Here is an 18,010-nt window from a genome sequence, read left to right as displayed (position 1 = left end):
TGTGGAACAAAAAAAATAAGAGATAGTATTAATCAGTGCAGCTCTTTTCCAAGAAAGACATGCACATTTCCTTTAGGGTGGCCCAGCTAGTAGAAAATGGATAATGTGTAATAGAGCAAGGATCGCTAAATATTTTGTAAACAAAGGAAACCAAGCTTTTTTAAAAATAAAAATCTCAATTTTTTTTCTCCATTTACATTTTTCTGCTTCTTTATCTGTCTGCCAGTTGAAGCACAAGCGCTTTGAAGCTACCATTTGGTACTGGTTTCACTTTTGGCTTATTGATTGCCTGAACATCTCCCACTTCTATTTGGTGATGAGGGTTTCTGCTGCTTCAGCATGAGATTAACTCTTTCTGTTTTTCTCTGCAACTCTCCTTCCTTCCCTTAGAAGCTAGGCAGCTAAAGTGGCCGGGTGTTTGTTGTGGGAAGGTTGCAAAACAATTTCTATGTTATAGACAATTTATCTGTGGGAGCACAGGTGGTAATAAACAAGAAACCTCATGATACTTGTGTGCACTTGCTCCACCAAAGGCAGGGGCATGCCAGTTTTAACACTATAAGCAAAACACTTGCTATTATGGGGCATGAGGGCGTGAAAGAATGTAAAGAGTTTCTTGACAGTGAAGTGTGCAAACACACAAAATCAAAAGCATTCCTGGTTGCCAGGAAAAGTGAAAGAGTGTCTGCAAAACTGTTGGCTTTAGTACATGCAGATGTAATAGGATCTTACCCCAAAAGCCACTCTAATAAGAGGTTTGCACTAATCTTAGTTGATGATTTTTTCAGATTCTCATGGGTGTGTGTGCTCAAAAAGAAGTCTGAGGTGTTCACAACAGTAAAATATTGGGCACACAAGGTACAGAAACAATTGGGTGAATTATGTGCTTTGCAGATTGACATGGGAGGTGAATTCATGTCTTCTGAATTTAACAAATGGTTGCAAGCTCATGGTGTAACTCATAGAGTGGCAAATGTGTCAACACCGCAGGAGAATGGTGTGGCTGAAAGAAAGGGGGGAGTTTTGCAAGATATGATGCAGTCTATGCTTGCTGATGCTGGTTTATCTATCACTTACTGGGCTGAAGCATTGAAGGCTGCATGGTATAAAAGCAACAGGATTTGGACTAGGTCCATAGATAGCATTCTGTACAAGGTTTGAAAGCACTAACAACAAAAAACCCAGTTTGGGACACTTAAGAATTTTTGGTACCAAGGCCTGGGTGAATGTTCCTTTAAACCAGAGAAGGAAAGGGGGAACTCGCTCTAAAAAGCTGATATTCCTAGGCTATCAGACAGGAATGAAGGCATACAGGTTTGCTAATGAACATCAAACGCTGAGCTTTGGCAGGTCTGCCAATTTTTGTGAAGACCAGAATTGGCACAGAGTGCATGTTAATGAATTGCCTTCGCAGGTTGCACTCTCCTTATCAGAGGAAACCAAATGTGTAAAACAAGAGATTGTGTCTCCTAGGCAATAATCCTCTGAGAGTGAACAGAGTGAGCAAAAGGTGCCTGGAGTGTCTACCAGAAGTACAAAGGGTATACCTCCAGTCAGATTTGGGTTTAATACCACTCCTGTAAATCATGTATATGTAAGAGAGCCAAAGAGTTACCAGGAAGTGTTAACTTTGCCTGAGTCAGAAAGGCAAGCTTGGCAGACTGCCATGCAAGCAGAACATGATTCTCTTACTGAAAATGGAGTAATTACTCTGATGAATTTGCCTGCTGACAAAAACATTATCAGTTGCCGCTGAGTATTCAAGCTAAAAGCCTTACCAGACGGTGGGCTGCAAAGGATAGCCAAGCTAGTAGATAGTGGTTTTTCCCAGATTGGAGGGCAGGATTATGATGAAGTGTTTGCCCCTACGGTCAACTCTGATACACTAAAAACAGCGCTGTGCAAGGCTGGGATTGATAAAATGCAGGTGCATCATTTTGATTTCACAACTGCTTATCTAAACGCCCAAATAGATGAACAGATGAACATGGAGCAAATCCCAGGGTTTGAAAGCACTAACAAGAACCTTGTGTTGAAACTTATCAAAGCCCTGTATGGCTTAAACCAGAGTGCAAGAGCGTGGAATCAATGTCTGATCAAAACCTTAACAGATCTTGGATTTACACAGGGAATTGCTAACCCATGTATGTTTAGCAAAACCATTGGGAAAACTAAATGCTATCTGTTCATATTTGTGGATGATTTATGTTTTCTGTTTCATGAGGATATGCAGCTGTAATGGTTTATGCAAACAACTCAATGCCTGTTTAAAATTAAACATTTGGGCAATATTCAACTTTACTCGGGTGTAGACATTACAAAGAACACAAATGGATGTTTTGAGCTCAGTCAGGAGCATAAAATAACAAAGCTACTTGAAGAATACAGCATGACAAATACAAACTGTGTTACTACACCAATGACCACGAGCTATAGAAAAGAGCCTGATGACAAAGTGTTTGAAAACAAGGCATTGTATCAATCACTAATACAGTCCCTACTGTATATAGCCTGTTGGTCAAAACCAGATATATGCATTGCAGTTCATATGTTGTGTCAGAAGTGTGCATGCCCTTTTATGAAAGATTGGGCTGCTGCAAAAAGGGTATTGAAGTATCTAAAAGGTACTGTGTATGTGCATTGAACTCTTGTGATGTGGAAATCTTTAAAACAACCACACGTCTCAACTAGCATAAGAACATAAGAGAGGCCATGTTGGATCAGGCCAATGGCCCATCCAGTCCAACACTCTGCGTCACACAGTGGCCAATATGTGTGTGTGTGTGTGTGTCTGTGTGTCTGTCTGTCTGTCTATCTATCTATCTATCTATCTAGACACACACACATACATGCACACATACACACACACACACACACACATATATATATATACACATACATACACACTGTGGCTAATAGCCACTGATGGACCTCTGCTCCATATTTTTATCCAATCCCCTCTTAAAGCTGGCTATGCTTGTAGCCGCCACCACCTCCTGTGGCAGTGAATTCCACATGTTAATCATTCTTTAGGTGAAGGAGTACTTCCTTTTATCTGTTTTAACCTGACTGCTCAACAATTTCATCGAAAGCCCACGAGTTCTTGTATTGTGAGAAAGGGAGAAAAGTACTTCTTGCTCTACTTTCACCATCCCATGCATAATCTTATAAACCTCTATCATGTCACCCCACAGTCGACGTTTCTCTAAGCTAAAGAGCCCCAACCATTTTAACCTTTCTTCATAGGGAAAGTGTTCCAAACCTTTTAATAATAATAATAATAATATTTTATTTTTATATCCCGCCCTCCCCGCCAGGCGGGCTCAGGGCGGCTAACAGACATGGGAGTCCCATGATTCACATAAAACAACATAAACAATTTAAATATATCAATTACAAATAAGTTATTTAAAATAGGTAAAATATATAAAATAGGTGCTAAAATGCTGTAATCATAATGTACACAAGATGGCTAGATGTCCGCTCATTGGGTTAATCAGGTTCTATCTCGAAAGCCAGCTGAAAAAGAAATGTTTTGCAAGCCCTGCGGAATTGGTTCAGGTCCCGCAGGGCTCGCACCATCTCTGGAAGGTCGTTCCACCAACGAGGGGCTATCACCGAGAAGGCCTGCTCCCTAGTAGCCTTCAACCTAACTTCTCTTGGCCCAGGGACTGTTAGTAAGTTCTGAGAACTAGACCTCAGTGCTCTCTGGGGCACATATGGGGAGAGGCGGTCCTTTAGGTAGGCAGGTCCTCGGCCATATAGGGCTTTAAAGGTGATAACCAGCACCTTATAGCGAACACGGTATCATTCTAGTTGTCCTTTTCTGCACTTTTTCCAATGCTATAATATCCTTTTTGAGATGTGGTGACCAGAATTGTACACAGTATTCCAAATGAGATCACATCATCGATTTATACAGGGGCATTATGATACTGTCTGATTTGTTTTCAATTCCCTTCCTAATAATTCCCAGCATGGCGTTGGCCTTTTTTATTGCAATCACACACTGTCTTGACATTTTCAGTGAGTTATCTACCACGACCCCAAGATCGCTCTCTTGGTCAGTCTCTGCCAGTTCACACTCCATCAACTTGTATTTGTAGCTGGGATTCTTGGCCCCAGTGTTCATTACTTTGCACTTGGCCACATTGAACCGCATCTGCCACGTTGACACCCACTCACGCAGCCTCAACAGATCCCTTTGGAGTGCCTCACAATCCTCTCTGGTTCTCACCACCCTAAACAAATTAGTGTCATCTGCAAACTTGGCCACTTCACTGCTTACTCTCAACTCCAGATCACTAATGAACAAGTTAAAGAGCATGGGACCCAGTATTGAGCCCTGCAGCACCCCACTGCTTACTGCCCTCCACTGTGAAGACTGCCCATTTATACTCACTCTCTGTTGCCTATTAATTAGCCAATTTTTGATCCACAAGAGGACCTGTCCTTTTACTCCATGACTCTCAAGCTTACTAAAGAGCCTTTGATGAAGAACTTTATCAAAAGCTTTCTGGAATTCAAGGTAAACAACATCTATTGGATCTCTTTTGTCCACATGTTTGTTCACCCCCTCAAAGAACTGTAACAGGTTAGTGAGACAAGATCTTCACTTACAGAACTCATGCTGAGTATTCCTCAATAACTTGTGTTCATCAACTCATTACGTCCTTGATAATGGTTTCTACCAACTTTCCCGGTATTGAAGTCAGACTGACTGGCCTGTAATTTCCTGGATCTCCACTGGAACCCTTTTTAAAGATGGGGGTGACATTTGTTACCTTCCAGTCCTCAGGAACGGAGGCAGATTTCAATTAAAGATTACATATTTTTGTCAGGAGATCCATAAGTTCAACTTTGAGTTCTTTCAGAACTCTTGGATGTATGCCATCCGGACCTCGTGACTTATTAGTTTTTCATTTGTCAATCAGTTGTAGGACCTCCTCTCTTGTCACCTCAATTTGACTCAGGTCTTTCAACACCCCTTCCAAAATTAGTGGTTCTGGAGCGGGCAAACACTTCTCATCTTCCACAGTGAAGTCTGAGACAAAAAATGCATTCAGCTTCTCAGCCATTTCCCTATCCTCCTTCAGTAATCCTTTGACCCCTTGGTCATCCAAGGGCCCCACTGCCTCCCTGGTTGGTTTCCTGCTTCTAAAACAGTTGAAGAAATTTTTTGTTAGTCTTTATGTTTTTTGCAATATGCTCCTCATAGTCTCTTTTTGCCTGCCTGATCACAGTCTAGCATTTGATTTGCCACATCCTGTGTTCCCTTTTATTACTCTCACTTGGACTAGCTTTCCACCGCTTAAAGCAGTCTTTCTTACCTTTTACAGCTTCCATTACTTTGTTTGTTAACCATGCAGACCTTTTCTTATACCTGCTTGTGCCTTTCCTAACTTGTGGTATATATTTTATCTGAGCTTCTAGGATTGTAGTTTTAAATAGCCTCCAGGCTTCCCCAAGGGTTTTGACTGTATTGATCTTTCCTTTCAGTTTCCTCTTCACATGCCTCCTCATCTCAGAGAATGTACCCCTTTTAAAGTTAAACGTGGTTGTGCTGATCTTTTGGGGCAACTCCCTATTTTTACAAATGGTGAAATCAATAACGTTATGGTCACTGCTCCCAAGCAGTGTGATCACTTTTACATCTCTCACCAAGTCTTGGGCATTACTTAGGACCAAATCCAGGATCACCCCACCCCTGGTAGGTTCTGTGACCATCTGCTCCATAGCACAGTCATTGAGAGCATCTAGAAACTCAATCTCTTTCTCTCGACCAGAACACATATTGACCCAATCAATCTGTGGGTAGTTGAAATCACCTATTACAACACAGTTTTTACATTTAGCCACTATCTTTAATCCTTCCATCATATTATCATCATCCTCTATCTTTTGATTTGATGGGCGATAACAAACTCCCATAGTTAAATTTCCTTTTGGGCCCTCTATTTTGACCCAAAGCATTTCTAGAAGGGAATGTAATTCTTTGACCTCAGTCTTACTGGACTGTATACCCTCTCTGACATACAGAGCCACCCCACCTCCACCCCTTCCCTTCGTATCCTTCCTCGTGAAGCAGAGTTTTCTGCATTAAGTGATTGTGTTGTTGAGCTGGAATGGCTATATCAGCTACTAATAAACCTGAACATGCAATGTAACTAACTGATATGTGTATTTTGTGACAATACTTCTGGTCAACAGTTGGCAAATGCACAGGGTGTCAGAATAAGAAGTGGACACATTAACATTCGCTATCAGAATGTCAGGGAGACTGTACATAGAGGTTTGATTATGTTACAATACTGTTCTGATGTAAATGTAGCAGACATGTTCACTAAGTGTTTAAATGTGGACAAATTTGTAATCCTGAAACAAAGGTTGGGACTCACTGCCTGAGTCTTAGGGGGAGTGTCAGCATATGCTTGCTAGTAAGACTTCAGGCCAGAATCTAATGCAAATGACAGTTCATGATCTGTGACAGCTTCCTTCAGCAGGGGCATACCGGTTCTGTCCAGAGTACTTGTGCCTATGCAGAATGACTCAGCACTGTGTGCTGATTGGTGCTTGTGTATAGCTATTTGTATATAACTGGGAAGAGCTTTTACAGTGTATTCTCTGCTCTCAAACGTGGTGTCTGGCGAAGCACTTTGTCGAGTGTATACCAGACTAACTATAACTTGTATATCTGTAAATAAATGTAAATAGTTAGCACAAGTCAGTGTGCTGTCTATTCTTAAGCCTCACAAACCCAGAGCATACCAGTGAATATGCCAACAAAAACATGCATTAATAGTTTGTTATAAAGAATCATTTTCATATTCAACAATATATGCTTTTTAATAGCAGTCTCTTGGTGCCTGAGAAAATATTGAGATTCACTAAATATACAGTCTCTGACAATCTTCAGCCCCTGGAATCTGCAGTTAAGCCAGGAAGTGGAATAAGAAGTAGGATGCCATGAGTCTTGCTGTCATATTCAGTAGATTTAGACTCATTCCAACAGGTAATTGAGATGTAAAAAAGCAGCACATTTTCAAGACTGATTGTACTTTTAAGTACTGAAGATTGTAGACCATTATCCTATTGGTGCATAAAAAGGTAAAGGTAGTCCCCTGTGCAAATTCGTATTATATTTATTTATGTCATTTATAAACCACTTTTCTCCCCAATGGAGACCCACAGCGGCTTACAACATTCTTATTTATTTCCATTATTTGTACCCTGCCTTTCACTCCCATTGGAGGCCTGAAGTACCTTACAATGTTCTCTTCTTCATGTTATCCTTACAACAACCGTGTGGGGTAGGGTAGGATGAGAGTGTGTGACTGGATCATGGTCACCCTGTTAGCTACCATGGCAGACTGTTAATTTGAACCTAGATCTCCCAGATCCTAGTCTGAGATTCTAACCACTACACAACACTGGCTTTTGTTTGTTGTTTGCTATTGAAGAGTAGCAACCAGCCAGCTTGTACAGTGCTAGCTATTTATTTATTTAGGAGATTTATATTCTACCCTACCCTGCAAGTGGACTCAGGGCAGATTACAACATCATTAAACAATTAGAACAGAGGCTACAAAATCAATAAAACAATCATTAAAACCAGGCCTTGAATTCAGCAGGAGCTCACAGAGCACAGCTCCTGAACCTTTCTGACAGTTCCCCCTCTTCCTCCCCACCTACCTTGTCCATTGAATAGTAGGTGCAGCTGCATAACAATCTCTGGATTGGGATAGTGGACAACCAGCCAGCCACCAGGAGCTTTGCCACACCCCCAGCCCCTGGAGAAGCCCGTACCACCTCTTCTCCACTTATGTGATTTTGGGCAGCGGGTGGCTTGCTGGCCTTTTGACTGGTGGGAGGGCGCTGGCCAATGAGAGCCTCAGGTGAGTGAGGCCTGCTTGGGCTGGCTGGATCTCTAGCTCTTCTTTCTTGCATTGGGTTGCTTTTGGCTGGCGGGGGGGCATATGCTAATGAGTTCCACCACCTATTTTTCTACAAATCAGCACCTGATTAGAACAGTTAACCTTGTAGTCACAAACAGGAGACTGAAATAGCTCACAAAATTTCCAGCTGGCAGATAAACCAGTTAATATCATGCTATGACTGGGGCATCAAATGGACACTTCAGCACACTTCATTTCAGTATACTTTGGACATGTTAACTACTATACCACACTGTTTCCCCAGTTTATCCTCAGAACAACCTTATAAGGTAGATTAGGCCGAATGATCTTACATGGCAGAGTGAGGACTTAGATCTAGGTCTCTTCTCAGGGCCTAGTCTGACACTCAAATCACTACATCATGCATTTTTAAAAATGATATGAGTACTCTTAGCATCTCAGTATTTTCTAATTTTATCAGAAATGTCTAAGCTAAGGAAAATCATATCATAGACATGCATGCAACCATTCACCCACTTCTACTGCAAAATTAATGGAAGTCTCCAGTGTAAGCTTGCTTAATTTAAACAAGTCATTTGTTTGCAATTAAGACTGTTGTCCTGTGTAAAAAAGTATTATTGGTGCAGATAGATTCAGGTGGGTACCCGTGTTGGTCTGAAGCAACAGACCAAAATTTGAGTCTAGTGGCAGCTTTAAAACCTAGAAAGTTTAATTCTGGGTGTAAGCTTTCATGTGCCTGCACACTTCAGATATTGGTGCAGTGCTCTTTCCCAGTTCTATTGTTGTAGGACACAGTGCCAGATTAAACCCTGTGGAGGCTCCTAGCCTAGGCAGTTCAAATCTTGGGGAGGCCCTCGCAAATTATCTCAGAGTTGGAGCACCTGCCCCACTGCCCACAGCCCCTACTACGGTCTTCAGGCACCTTCTCAAAAGCCCCTTTGACAAAGCCATGGGGGAGAGGCAGAGATATGCAAACTTGGCAAAGATGCCAGCAGCTGGCTGCGTGTGCAGGCCGGGAGGGCTGCAAGGAGGGGGAAAACTGGGAGGAAAGCCGGCCCAGGGCCCCTAAAGGTATGGGGGCCCATAGGCCAGTGCCTACTTGGCCTAATTGTTAATCCAGCCCTGGTAGGACAGCAAACTATCTTTTTTGGAATTATTATAATAACTGAATGGAGAGATGTTCAGTTCCACATCACCACTGTGCTAAAGCAGATCTATTGCATTTGTTCAATAATAGAATCCCTCCCCTCCTCAAAAAAAAAAAAACCCTGTAGGTTTCTGAACCAGGGAAAGTGAATAAAGCAATACAAGATTTCAGAATAAACTCTTAAAAATCAATTTCAGCATTGTTATTAATATGTAATAGACACCAGTACCCACTCTAGATAGTTTTGAAGCAAAACAAAACGTATTACCAATGCACAAATTGGACCCTCTTTAGCACATTTCAGCATTATCCAGTGGTCTGGGTGGGGTAGTCTTAGACAACTGGGAAGAGGCTCCTCCTGGCACTAGACAGAGTCAAAATCTTTAGAGACTGTCAGTGGGAGGGGAGACTTTAAAGACTGTCAGTTCACCTCCCAATGAAGAAGCTAAAGAGAACTATCAACTTTAAACAGCTATAAAATACAGAATCACAATTGACATAACAATCTTTTATTTTAAAACAAATGCTGAGATCATTGGCAGGGGGAGCTAAACTCTGCCCTTTTACATCTTATTTGCTACACTCTGGTGCTTTCAGGATTTATTATTTTTTTTCCCCTAATCAGATTGGCTTCAGGTATCTGAGCTAGGTTGGGAGAAAAATGCCTGAAGTTCCTGTGCATAGAATAGTAGTATGTGGAAAGGGCAGAGTTTAAAATGTAATTGTACTTTCCTAATCTGCACACTATTTTGTTTAAAAATATAAATGCATGGTTAATCACCCTGCCATGTCTAGTTTAGTCGGTAATTAACCTTAAAAATCCCGTTTTTACCTCTTTGAGGTCTATTAGCAGCTTGAAAGCAGGTATATTTCATTTTGGATGTACTATAGGGGAGAAAGGCTACTGCTCCACAATCTTGCCTCCCTACACCTGTTTATAAGGATAATTAAAAGATACAAAGAAATCTTCTTTTCTGATTTATCCCTAACAGTGCAATGCCAAGAACACTTTCCTTGGAGTAAGTCCCACTGAATCAATCTCAACAGAATTTTGAGTAGACCTTCCTGGATTGTTCTGTAAGTCTATTTCTTGCTTATGTTACCATTACTGATAGCAATGTATAAACATTATTGAGAAAAGACAAAACAATGGATGATGTCTGTTCAATGGGTGGGTGGGGGACAAGTATACATTCTTTCTCTCTCCTCCCCTCATCTACAATGCTGCCTATATGCCAGGGTATGAAAGGAAAATGTTCATCCCTCTGTCCAGTAGACAAAATATCAGAGAACAGAGCAACAAGCAAACAAATGCACTGCTTAAACAGAATCAAAGTCCACCAAGCCACTGAGCCTACAGTATATTACACTGGAAAGGCAGACCTATAAGTGCAGTCCTCTTCAGTGGCAAGATCTCTTGTAACTGCTAACTGGAAAACATCCTTTTCAGTTACATATCTGCTGCTCTGCTGACCTTTCCTCAATCCTCCCACTCTTTGAATCTTGAACCAGACATGCAGCAGGATGTCTACAGATCTGAATCCCCCCCCTCCAAATTTGAATTAGTTATACCAAATGTACGAATAAACAGGACATATTGGTTTGGGTTTTGATTACTTTATATCCTGATGTGAATTCCAAATAGTGATGAATTTGTGGCACTGATGCGGAAAGTTGATGCTATTAGTAGTATTAAAATTTTAATGAAAAACTTTGTTGCCAGAAAGACTTCCGAGTGCTCCAGACTCTTGTGTTGGCACTATCCTTGTTCTTTTGTGGGTTAAGGGGGAGAACTGAATATATTCTTTCTGTTACTGAACTGGGAGCTCACACATTTTGTCTTTAAAGAAACAAAAAAATAGGGCAATGGAGCAGTTCAGAGTGAGAAACCTCTTACCAGTGCAACACAATGTCTCCAACACTCAGGTGTTAATAAACTCCTTTTACATATAATTGCCCTGACCTTGATAGCCTAGGATAGTCTGATCTTATGTGATCCTGGAAACTAAGCAGGGCCGACCCTGGTTAGTATTTGTATGCAGGGCTTTTTTTTGTAGCAGGAACTCCTTTGCATATTAGGCCACACACCCCTGATGTAGCCAACGTTCCTGAAGCTTACAGTAGGCCCTGTACTAAGAGCCCTGTAAGCTCTTGGAAGATTGGCTAATCAGGAATTGCCCCCCCCCCCCAAGTCAGAATGAAGAGTCAGACACAAGGTATTGGTATAACTAAGGGTCACTTTATTAAGTATAACAATAAATGGCAAGAGCAACCAGAACTGCGGCCTGATCAGAACCAGGGGTCTCAACAGACCGCTCCCCTGCCATTAGCGGGCGAGAGACCCAGCCCTCAGCTGGAGCTGTGTGTCACAGCTCCCGCCAGGCCGGCCCAGGAAGGAGGCAAGCCCCAGAGGGCCCAACCACCAGACACACATCTCAATGGAAGACACCCTCTAGTCGAGCCTCCAGGACGGTCTGCATTCTCTCACCCCGGGTCATCAAACCCAAAGGCTGATCCTGACAGACCCCTAACTCCCCAAAAGGGGGATGCTTTCTGGTCCTCCCCTAGCCGCATAGTACCATAAACCCTGAAAAAACCTGCCACTACTAAGGCCAAGTCTCTACTTAGGCCTTAGCACCCACCGGGAGGCCCAAGGCCACCCGCAGCCCTTGCTGGAGATCTCTCAAGAAAAGCACGTTACCGTTTTCAGAGAGATGCACCCCATCCCCTCTGTAGAGGTCAGGAAATTTCGTAGAAATATCCTTGTGGGGTAGATAGTGGCCCAACCCCCTTTCCAATGCCTTCCTAATTTCTTTGTTAGCTTTGTAACGAGCCCTCTCGATACCTGCAGGATCCCAAGCACTGCGCCAAACAAGGCTGGGAATTATAGCTGACCAAATTATAGTGGTCCTGGGCCATCTCTCCATAATGTACCAAAAATCCTCCCGGGCCTGCAAGACCAAAGCCTTGCCTTTTACTATTCCAAGACCATTCACTCCCAGGTGAATGATTAAAACCTGAGGAGGAAGGCCCGTATTCCCATGAAATAACAACGGCAGCAGGCCAGGCCACTGAAGACCCCCGCGCCCATGCCTTTCGATAATAATATATTGGCTGAGTCCCAGCTAAGAGCCAACTGAAGTTCTCAGAGCCTTATGTGCGGCTCAAAACACATAGCTGTGTCCACAGACAAGAACTCGGCTCCTCTGGCCAGGAACAACAGCATCTAAAAAGAAAAAACAGTCAAACTAGAAACAAGAACCATAACATTTCAACTACAAACAAACGAAGCTAGGAACTGAGCAGAGGGTGAACATAAGATTTATAGTCCAATGATTGCCAACGGCCCAGGTGCTGAATGGAGGAGGAAGGATATCCCAGGGTAGCAGCTGTAGAGGCTGCCCCAATTCTAAAGGAGTGGGTACCAAACCGCACCCTGGACAACCCCAGCTTAGCTAAAGCCCGGGAAGTCACAGACCAAAACTGATGCTTTGTCAGTGGGCTGCCATTAAGGTGACAAAACAAAAACCCATCATTGGGCCCCCGAACTGCCAAATAAGCAGCCAAAGCGGAAAGTGGGCACAACTCAAGCTTAGAGCACGTGCCTAGCTCCATCACGGTCCCTTTGCGACACTGGTCAGTCTTAGAGCGTCGAACGGTAATGATCGCCTTACCCTCAACTAACCCCGGGTCCCATAGCAACAAAGCATTACCAGAAACATCATTTCTGGAGCCTGCTGCTAACTCACTAAGGGCCCCCAAAAAGGCAACCAAGGAAGCAGCATGGAACAGTGCGGACTCAAAATAAGATGCACACACTGTGCCCTAAACCCCCTTCAAGCCCTTAAGAATCAGATGGGAAATAGGCTTCCTAGTATCGAGATTAGTCCCAGCCTCTCTGGCCCATCCCTCCAGCACTTTCAAAGCTGAAAGTCTGCTGTTTCCTCCTTGTATCCCAACGCCTTGCTAGCAAAAGCCAGAGCAGACAAGCGTCCCCTAATGGATCGCACGGCCAATCCCTTACCTTTTAGAGGAACACAGTAGTGGAGCAACTGCTCCACTGGGAGGGGCCAAACGATGCAATACCCTACCTCTGCCCTAAAGTCCTCAAACTGCCGCACTGTTTGTAAGACTTCCTGGTGCTAGGCGCAATGGCAAGGCCTATTGCTCTGCAGGCCTCGGCTCTCCAATCAGCCATAGCTCCTGGGGCATTGGCACCAGCTCACGATCAGCATCTGGGACCAGCTGATGAAACCTCTCCATTTACGAGAGAGAGCATCAACTACCCCATTGTTTACCCGTTGAGATTTGGATGAAAGGGAATTAATGACATGGACCACAGCCATGTTATCGCACCAAAAATTCCCCCACAGCCAAACTGCAACAAGAATGGGAAAGAATTTGAGAAATGTAAGATCTCAATTCACACCCGACTGAACCCATGAATCTGGCCATGTATCCGCTCACCAATGTCCACGGAAATAAACCCCAAAACCTAAAGACCCAGCAGCATCAGACATGACCTGAAGCTCTGCCTCAAGCCTCATGTCGTCTCTCCAAAAAGAAATCCCATTAAATGACTTCCTTCCTCCATTTTGTCCTTGAAGGAACCCTGTGAGATTAGTTAGTCTGAAAATGTGTAACTGAACTAAGGTCACCCAAAAAGCTGCCATAGCTGAATTCAGGGTGGTGAGAGAACCAGGGAGTTGTTCAGAGTGGTGAGAACCAGGGAGGATTGTGAGGCGCTCCACAGGGATCTGTCAAGGCTGGATAAGTGGGTATCAATGTGGCAAATGAGGTTCAATGTAGGAAAGTGCAAAGTAATGCATATTGGCACCAAAAATTCTATCTATAAATACATGTTGATGGTGTCCGAACTGACCATGAAAGAGAGCTTTGAATCGTAGTAGATAACTCACTGAAAATGTTGAGACAGTGTGTGACTGCAATAAAAAAGGCCAACACTATGCTGGGAATTATTAGGAAGGGAATTGAAAACAAATCAGCCAGTATCATAATGCCCCTGTATAAATTGATGGCATGGCCTCAATTGGAAAACTGTGTACAGTTCTGGTCACCGCACCTCAAAAAAAATATAGCATTGGAAAAAGTGCAGAAAAGGGCAACTAGAATGATTAAAGGGTTGGAACACTTTCCCTATGAAGAAAGGTTAAAGAAATTAGGGCTTAGAGAAACTATGACTGATGGGTGACATGATAGTGATTTATAAGATTATGCATGGAATAGAGAAGGTAGAGAAAGAAGTACTTTTCTCCCTTTCTCAGAATACAAGAAGTCATGGGCACTTAATGAAAGTAATTAGTAGGTTTAGAACAGATAAAAGGATGTACCTCTTCACCCTAAGTGTAATTAACAAATGGAATTCACCACAGGAAGTGGTGGAAGCTGCAGGCATAGACAGCTTCAAGAGGGGATTAGATAAATATATGGAGCAGGGGACCATCAGTGACTGTTAGCTGTGAGGTATAGATTGAACGCTATGTCTGGGGCAATAAAACAAGTTGGAGACCAATAAAGTTTTATTCAGAATGTAAGCTTTCATGTGTTTGCACATTTTGTCAGACAATGAAATGGGGTACAATGAGCAGTGCTACATATAGCTGGTGGGCAGTTAAGCATGCTAAGCAGTACAAAGTTGGAATCCAATAGGAAAATGTTGAAATTAACAAATTGAAAGAACATTTGGTCTGGATAGCATTTGTGTAGGAAAACAACAAAGGCAGTAACATGCCAGAATTTGAGAATAGTGGTGAGAGTGTCACAAGGCAATAAATACAGTCTGTTAATTGCTCTATTGCTCCTCAAGCCTGGGTTAAACTGAGAACATGTTTGTTTCTCAGAGGTGTTCTTGTCTACTTAATTTACTTTTTAACATGTAGCATACATTATAAAGAGCCCCGTGGTGCAGAGTGGTAAAGCTGCAGTACTGCAGTTGGAGCCCTCTGCTCACGACCTGAGTTTGATCCCAGTGAAAGCTGGTTCAGGTAGCTTGACTCAGGTTGACTCAGCCTTCCATCCTTCTGAGGTCTGTAAAATGAGTACCCAGCTTGCTGGAGGGAAAGTGTAGATGACTGGGGAAGGCAATGGCAAACCACCACGTAAAAAGTCTGCCGTGAAAACATGAAAGCAACATCACCCTAGAGTCGAAAACAACTGGTGCTTGCACAGGGGACTACCTTTACCTTTATACATTATAAACATCATTCCAGTTTGACAATACAAAAAAGAATACATTAGAGTGGAAGATGGGTTTAGCACAGGGTTTTTTTCTGCCAAGGGCCATATGGATATTTATAACATCATTTGCGGGCCATACAAAATTATCAACTTAAAAAACAGTGCTCTGCTGAGGAAGAATGATTCAGGCCAGCAAAATTAATACAAATAATTGTTTTTCTATTTGAAGTCATGTGGGGAAAGCAGTTTCCTTTGCCATCCCAAGGGTGACAGGTAGTAGGGCCAGGCTGAATAACCCGCCTCCGTCATTGGTGTTATGCAATGCCAGGTCCATTAATAATAAAACCTCAATCCTTCGAGAATTTCTGCTCGAACAGAACATGGACCTGGCTTGCGTGACTGAGACCTGGATCCGGGAGGGCGACACAGTAGCCCTCTCGCAAACAGCTCCTCCGGGCTACTCAGTCTTTCACCAATCGCGGACTAGCGGGCGGGGGGGGAGGAGTGGCATTATTTGTACGGGAGGCTTACTCCTTCAGGGCGCTCCCGGCCCCAAAGATTGAGGGTATTAAATGTGCCGGTCTGGCGTGGGAGGCTGGAGAGGGGTTGGCGATCTGGCTGCTGTACCGTACGCCTAACGCACCAGCCAGCGCCTTACCGTCCCTGCTCGAGGCGGCGACGGGCTGGGCACTGGAGCACCCAAGGCTGATAATCCTGGGTGACTTCAACGTCCATGCTGACGACCCGTCCTTTAGTCAGGCGACGGACCTAGTGTCTTCCATGGCGACACTGGGACTCTCTCAACTCGTTGCAACCCCCACTCACCAGGCTGGACACATGATGGACCTGATCTTTGCGGCCGGGGTTGCAGTGAGCGATATAACCGCAGAGGCGGTGCCATGGTCGGATCACTTCGCCCTTAAGGCCCGTGTAGATATGCCTCCCCAAACCTGTTAGGCGAGGAGCCTATTATGGCTCGCCCGCGGAGCCAAATGGACCCGGAACGGTTCCAAATGGCCCTGCGGGACTCCTGGCCCCCTGGCGATTCTCTCGATGGCCTGGTTGAGACCTGGAATAGCCGGCTCTCTAGGGCCATCGAAGAGATCGCACCTCGACGCCCTCTACGACCTCGGACTAGGTTGGCCCCGTGGTATACCCCGGAATTACGCCAGCTGAAACAAGGTCTTAGACGGCTAGAGAGGCAATGGCGGCGTACCCGTGATGAAGCGACTAGAACATCTTATAGGAAGTTTATGAAGTCCTATGAGATGGCAATCAAGACCGCAAAGAAAACATACTTTGAGGCTAAGATTGCATCTGCAAATTCGCGCCCGGCTCAATTATTTAGAATAATTCGGAACCTTACTACATTGCCACAGGGCAACTCAAAGGCTAAGGAATTGGAGATAGGCTGTGAGGCTTTTGCGAATTTTTTTTGCAGATAAGGTCCAATCGCTCCGCCACGACTGCCCTGCCAATTTAGATGCAGTAAGCGAACTCGAGGCCCAATGCGTGTCTTCTGATTTAACTCTGGATTGCTTCGTCCCGCTCAGCTTGGAGGAAGTCGACAGAATACTTGGCACTGCACGATCCACAACTTGCGATCTGGACCCATGTCCCTCCTGGCTAATTAAGGCCTGCCAGGAGGAACTAAGGTGTCCTATACGGGACATCGTAAATCGATCCCTTTCAGAGGGTATCTTTCCAACACCCCTGAAAGAAGCAGAGGTCCGCCCTCTCTTGAAAAAAGTTACATCAGACCCGGCCGAATTGGCACACTACCGACCGGTCTCAAATTTGCCCTTTTGGGGCAAAATTATTGAGAGGGCTGTGGCGTTGCAGTTATAGGATTTTTTGGAGGACGCTTCCACCCTGGACCCATGCCAGTCCAGCTTTCGCCCGGGCCATGGGACAGAAACAGTCCTGGTCGCCCTCATGGATAACCTCCGGCGGCAACTGGATCAAGGTGGCTCGGCAGTATTGCTGCTGCTAGACCTGTCGGCTGCGTTCGACATGGTCGATCATCGGCTGCTTACCCGCCACCTCGCCGACAGAGGAATTCGGGGGCTAGCCTTACAGTGGCTCTCCTCCTTCCTTGAAGGTCGGGGACAAAGGGTGGCAATTGGGGGGGGGAGCTGTCTCAGAGACACCCACTTCACTGTGGGGTGCCTCAGGGGGCAGTTCTCTCCCCGATGTTGTTTAACATCTACATGCGCCCCCTTGCCCAGATTGCACAGAGGTACGGGCTTGGTTGTCATCAGTACGCTGATGATACCCAGCTCTATCTGTTGATGGACGGCCGGACTGGCGATGTCCCTATAAATTTGGACCAGGCGTTACAAGCTGTGGCTGACTGGCTCAGGCTGAGTGGGCTGAAGTTGAATCCGGCGAAGACTGAGGTCCTTTGCGTGGGCCGGGGCTGACCAGGAGGGGAGATCACCCTACAGGCTTTTGACGGTGCGCCACTGATACCAGTGCACAGGGTCAAGAGCCTGGGAGTGCTACTGGAATCCTCTTTATCAATGAAGGCCCAGATAGCTGCCACGGCCAGATCCGCCTTCTTCCATCTCAAGAGGGCGAGGCAGTTGGCTCCCTTCTTGGAACGCAGCGACCTAGCAACTGTGATCCACGCAACGGTCACCTCGAGATTGGACTACTGCAATGCCCTCTACATGGGGCTGCCCTTATGCCGAACACGGAAACTTCAGGTAGTGCAGAACGCGGCGGCCAGGCTGCTGCTGGGACTACC

The 18,010-nt window shown here is 44.6% G+C and overlaps 1 protein-coding gene across 2 annotated transcripts in view; it reads left to right on the top strand.

Annotated features, from left to right (window-relative positions):
- The window catches only part of TSPAN18 (tetraspanin 18), a 438,254-nt gene that overhangs the window by 221,724 nt on the left and 198,520 nt on the right, over positions 1-18,010 (top strand). The window contains exon 3 of one of the 2 annotated variants that reach the window (XM_060262263.1): positions 10,056-10,140. The exons of the other annotated variant lie outside the window; for it this stretch is intronic. The gene's annotated coding sequence lies outside the window, so the exon portion shown is untranslated. The remainder of the gene's footprint in view (positions 1-10,055; positions 10,141-18,010) is intronic. 2 annotated transcript variants of the gene reach the window in all.

The sequence above is a fragment of the Heteronotia binoei genome, chromosome 21 (assembly GCF_032191835.1).
Source record: "Heteronotia binoei isolate CCM8104 ecotype False Entrance Well chromosome 21, APGP_CSIRO_Hbin_v1, whole genome shotgun sequence".
NCBI classification, from domain to species: domain Eukaryota; kingdom Metazoa; phylum Chordata; class Lepidosauria; order Squamata; family Gekkonidae; genus Heteronotia; species Heteronotia binoei.
The sequence above is the reverse complement of the archived record's forward strand: the minus strand, read 5'-3'. Positions and strand labels throughout refer to the sequence as shown.